The following is a 6,249-nucleotide window of genomic DNA, read 5'->3' on the forward strand; positions in this document are numbered from 1 at the left end:
AAAACACAAAGTTTGCTCGGCCAAAAAGAACGTTAATCTCACGCCGTTAATAACGCGTTTAACTGCACTAAAAGAAACATGGTTCATGAAAAGTGTTTTTAATGTGACTTTCATGTTTACTTACTTTACTGTACACTTGTCATGTTTTCTCTTTTGCCTGGAAACGATGGCTCCTGCAGTATTTTACTGTTTACATGGAAACATGGATTCTGTCACAGCGAGCGCTGACTTCATTTTTCACACTGACACACACACACACACACACACACAGAAGTGGTGCAGCTGGAGGATGTTTCTGCTAACAAGTGTCTGTGCTCTTGTTTGTCACTGTTGTCCATATATGTTGACATTCAGTGCAACAATAGCTGGAGTAGTTAATACTTTCCACAGTGTATTTTATTTATCTGTGATGTTCAGGCTTCAGGGAACATCTGTCCTGCAGCTCTTGTACCATCTACGTGACACTAATTGCACCCATTTCTTTTTTTTTTGGATGTGTTCCAGTCGCTGTGTCCCTTCAGTTAGAGTCGTTTTGTGTTTTTTCCTGAGACACATTCTCCACTGAGGCGATCGTTAGAGTGAGGAACGAGCCTGAAGAAACAGACAATTTATGGAGATAAGAATAAAATGTCCTGGAAAACAAGGGATTCATAAAATCTTACGTGAGTTTAAACATCAGAATGTTACAGCTTTGTCGTTTTTGAGATCATTTAATGTCATTTCAATTCAATTCAATGTTATTTGTATAGCGCCAAATCCTAACATACATGATCTCAGGTCTGTACATGGACAACATGAAGGAGAGCAGAGAAACACAACAGTTCACACAATGAGCAAACACTAGGCATCAGTGGAGAGAAAAAACTCCCTCTTAACAGAAGAAGAAATCTCTGACAGAACCAGGCTCAGAGATGTGCGGTCATCTGCCTCGACCGGTTGGGGTGAAAGGAAAATGGGGGACAGAAAGGGGGGAGAGAAAGGACAAGAGGGAGATGAGGTAGAGACAGAAGAGAGAGAGAGAGACCAGGAGCAGATACACAACAACTGTATCAAGTTACAAGTTTATACAGTCAATGATATCGACTTTTAATTATAGCACAATAATAATGGTGATGATATGTATGATATTTTATTCATTCAATTCAATGAAAGCTCTTCCTGTAACATTCATCATTCCAATCAAAGTCACTTCAGATTCAGAATTATAATTATGAATATTAATGAGATCTGCAAAGGTTTTTTATTCTTAATTTGTGGATTTGTTACCATGATTCACGTCACCTCACCATAATCACCTGATCGCTCAGAACTGACATTTTTTCATTTTTAAAACACTGTCGTGCGGTGAAGTGAAAGTTATGCATACAAAATAAGAAGAATAGAAAGTGTTTGCTTTCATTTGACCTGCATTTTTAAAAGAATTCTTCTGTGTTATCATCCTGGATTACAATAGAACTGACATGAGTCTGGAGCTTCTTCCGTCTTAAGAATTCACTTCATTTCACTTTTTGTGGCCAGAAATCCACAGACCCGTTCCCTCACCTGTTAAAGCTGGAGTAGGCAACATATCACAATATTCACAATAATGTGAACAAATGAATCTTAGACAGACTTCGCCTTCTTCTCCTTCTCTAAACTATTTGACTAATGATTACAAAGTGAATGAAGAACTGCTGATGCTGGACAGTGATGTACATGGCAGAGTGGGAGGAGCCTCTCAGAGATGACATGAACACACCTGAGAGTGTGTCAGTGTAAACAGGAAGTTCATCGTGTGAGAGTAAGAGGTTTGAGTTCACAGCTGATGTTCGATCACTTTCTAACACGTCCACACAGTTTTCAAACCCAGAAATGCAGAACATGACGACACTGGGATGTATGGCTACATCTGTGCAGATGAGAGGGTGAACGTTGTTATTTAAACTCCTTCACACACTTCTCGACTGCACACTGTGCTAAAGTTAAAGAAAGCTTTGACATTTTTGGGGAATATAATTCCCTGTTTTGCCAAGAGCTTAATGAGAAAATCCATTTTTATATCTTTCCATTAATTTGAAGTACAGCCAGCAGCCAATCAATGTAACTTCCTCCAAAACAAAAGATAAAAGAGGGAACTATCAGAATGTAAGAGAATCTCTCTCTCTCTCCATACACATATATATGTACAGTATATATGTATATATGTGTATATATATATATATATAGATATATGCATATATATATATATATATATATATATATACACATATATGCACACCTCATTACTGTTCACATGTTTGTGTTTTATCCACAGAGTTCTTACTGTAAGTAAAGAGTTAGGGTTCATGAAAGCTTTACATTATAACCTCTTGGTGGCGCTAGTGTGGGACAGAGTGGATTTTATCAATGTGAAATAATTAGCTACAGTTGAATGGTGATTGAGATTTAGTGGAAGTTTATTGCACATTGATATATGAGTCACTTATTTTAATAAAATCTCAGTCAGCTGTGAAATGTTTTTCAGAAACCAGCTCAAAAAAAAAAAAACTTTGAGAGTGTTTGTGTGTGCACTGATGATTCAGTCCAGAGTCTCCTGCTGCTTTTCATTAATTGCTTCACTTATATTCCTCAGATTTTAATCGTTCTTCATCTGAGTGGTTAGAACGAGCTACAGAGGAAAGTATTGATCAGAGCTGAGCAGACTCTATTTAACACTGGTCCAAATATGCAACTATCTGTCAGCGGGGAAGGAATTCAAAGCTTCCATTTTCCTCCCAGCTGTTGATGGTGATGTTTTCACTTCATGTCTGAGTTTGTTTCCTCTTCTCATCTGTGACTCATCTTCCTCTCCTGCTGTTTTACACTAAAACACTTTTCACAGTTTTTTTCAAAAAAGCCAGATCATTCATGCAATTATACACATTTTTTTATCCACAGTTTAGAAAAAGTATGAGTTTATTTATTTTATTTATTTAAATGAATGAATGTGATTGACTGTGTTGATTTGTTTTGTTGACTGTGAAACTGAACCTCCAGATTTTTCAAGTATTTCTGAAAAATGTCATTTGTTTTGGGTGATTGACACAAGGATGCAATGAAAACAATGACAGGATGAGGATGATGATGGCTAATGTAGTAAATAGTGATGAGAGGAGGACGAAGATTTTAACGTATTCATGTTTCCACAAAAAAACCTTTTTGTTTCCTGTGTGAAAATCAATGTGTACTGTTCCTTTAAGACCAGCTTTGCCTTATATATATTATTGTAACCATGGTGACAGAGATCTGGTCAGTCTGGTGCCATGGAGATACAGTTTCAGGTTCAGAAGTGTCAAGATACATCAACACACACACGCGCACAGAGAGAGAGAGAGAAAGATCTACAACACTGAGCTCAACATTGATAATGAAACGAAACATGTAGATTAATAATAATTTCCCTCATCTTTAGTCAAAGATTTCAAATATCTCAGACAACAGACTTTGGAAGTCATTATCTTTCTTTTATTACAATAATCAAAGTAAAAGTTTCTCTTTTCAAAAGATCAAATGACATATTTGAGTTATGATCTGAAATTGTGGAGAAAATGCTTTTTCAGCAAAGTGTGAAACAGAGATTAAAAATCTGGGATTGTTATTCTGTATTCTGGGGGTGTAGGTGGGCTCTGGATAGAGGGGTACTCACTTGGTTGATGTCTGCTGTACCCACACGACCATCAGTAGGGTTGACATGCACCTCGGCTCTCGTCCATCCTCTAAACTCTCACGTGCTGGCTCCAAGTGCCACACCCCGGTACACCGCTTCAGCAGGCGGGCGAAACCACGTGAGGGGGGACAAGGACAAGGACAGTCTGTAAAACCTACAGCTCTGTGATCGCCACAGCTCGCCACGGCCAACAGGCATCTCCCTAAAGCGGTAGAAACTACAAAAGAATGAAAATAATGATGAAGACTACTACTATGCTTAAAGTAGCGTCCTGGAATGTACGCACAATGCAAGACTCAGTAATCACCCACAGAGACGCTCAGCTCTTGTTGCTAGAGAACTAGCCAGGCTTGACATTGACATTGCAGCAGTTAGTGAAGTTCCTTTTGCAGAACAGGTCTGTCTGACAGAACACGGTACGGGGTACACACTCTACTGGTCTGGGAAAGGGAAAGATGAAAGTGGACTGTCTGGCGTTGGCTTCATGATAAAGACTTCCATTGCCAACAAGCTACAAAATCTCACATTCCGACCGCCTTATGTACCTCCGTCTACCACTGCACGAAGACAAGTTTGCAACCCTCATCAGTGTATATGCGCCTACACTTCAAGCAGACCCTCTGTCAAAAGAGGCATTCTACTCAGAGTTGAGGAACCTCCGTAGTAAAGTCAACGTGGTAGACAAGGTCCTTGTCATCGGAGACTTCAATGCTAGAGTGGGCAGAGAATCCGATATGTGGCCGGGGTACTTGGACGACATGGGGTGGGTAACTGCAATGACAAAGGTCGACTGCTTCTCGAGTTGTGCACAGAACAGGGTCTTAGCATCACCAACACCATCTTTCAGCAGAAAGCACGGTTCAAGACGACATGGAGACATCCACGCTCCAAACATTGGCACCTTCTAGACTCCATACTGGTGCGTCAGAAGGATGTGCCAGATGTGCTACACACCGGAGTCATGCACAGTGCAGACTGCTACACAGACCACCTGCTGGTTAGAGCTAAACTCAGACTGTCCATCAAACCTCCAGTAAAGCTACAATCCACAGGCTCATAGAACGCAAGTTGGAATTTCAAACCAAACTGGGGGAGCGTTTGAACACCACCAAGGATAACACAAGTGGAGAGAATCCAGACCCGGAAACTCAGTGGCAGAGGTTAAAAACAATTCTTCAGGACACAGCAGCAGAGGTAGCAGGTTTTGAAAGCATAGAGACTGGTTCGACGAAAGTGATGCAGAGATTCAAGACCTACTGCTAAAGAAACGCTCCTGCTACGAGAGAGTCCTTGCAAGGCCAGATAACCAGTCAGCTAAAACAGCCTACAGGAACTCGTGCCACATGGCACGCAGAAAGCTGAGAATATTGCAAGACAAGTGGTTAGCAGAAGAGACACAGAGTTATGCTGACACAGGAAACACCCATGCTTTCTACGAAGCTCTGTGAACAGTATATGGCCCAACCCATCAGATACAATCTCCCTTCCGCTCATCAGATGGCAGTACCCTACTCACTGACAAGGAGTCCATTCTACGTCGCTGGGCTGAGCACTATGGAAGTTTGTTTGGAGACAAGCGCCAAGTGCAGGAGGAATCAGTCAGGAAGATACCACAACAAGAAGTAAAAACAGAGCTTGACATCCCTCCCTCCCAAGATGAAGTAAAAGCAGCAATTGCCAAGTTGAAGAGCCATAAGGCTCCGGGAGTGGACGGTGTACCTGCCGAGGTGTACAAGCTGGGGGTCGACACTCTACTCACAGTACTTACTGACCTGTTTCGGGATTGCTGGGAGAGAGGAGTTGTACCACATGATCTCCGTGATGCTGTCATTGTATCCCTCTACAAAAACAAAGGAGAGAAGTCTGACTGCTCAAACTACAGGGGCATAACACTACTGTCTATTGCTGGGAAGATCTTAGCAAGTGTCATCCTGGACCAACTCATCCCAACAGTTGCTGAGGAGATCCTACCAGAAAGCCAGTGTGGCTTCAGGGCAAACAGAGGCATGACAGACATGACTTTTGTTTTAAGACAAATCCAAGAAAAGTGTAGAGAGCAAAACATGGGACTATATGCTGCTTTCATAGATCTTACGAAGGCCTTCGACACCATCAATTAAATTTAATTAAATCCAATGTTATTTGTATAGCGCCAAAATCATAACATACATTATCTCAAGGCACTGTACATGGACAACATCAAGGAGAGCAGAAAACCCCAACAGTTCACACAATGAGCAAACACTAGGCATCAGTGGAGAGAAAAAACTCCCTCTTAACAGAAGAAGAAATCTCTGACAGAACCAGGCTCAGAGATGTGCAGTCATCTGCCTCGACCGATTGGGGTGAAAGGAAAATGGGGGACAGAGGAGAGGTGGGGGACAGAAAGGGGGGAGAGAAAGGACAAGAGGGAGATGAGGTAGAGACAGAAGAGAGAGAGAGACCAGGAGCAGATACACAACAACTGTATCAAGTTACAAGTTTATACAGTCAATGATATCGACTTTTAATTATAGCACAATAATAATGGTGATGATATGTATGATATGGAAAGCCTCGAAAAC

At 41.3% G+C, this 6,249-nt stretch overlaps 1 pseudogene; it reads left to right on the forward strand.

Moving 5' to 3' along the window:
• Positions 1-3,709: 3,709 nt before the first annotated feature.
• On the forward strand, positions 3,710-5,805 carry LOC131446684 (uncharacterized; annotated as a pseudogene).
• The last annotated feature ends 444 nt before the right edge of the window (positions 5,806-6,249 follow it).

Source organism: Solea solea, chromosome 19 (genome assembly GCF_958295425.1).
Source record: "Solea solea chromosome 19, fSolSol10.1, whole genome shotgun sequence".
In the NCBI taxonomy this organism is placed as follows: domain Eukaryota; kingdom Metazoa; phylum Chordata; class Actinopteri; order Pleuronectiformes; family Soleidae; genus Solea; species Solea solea.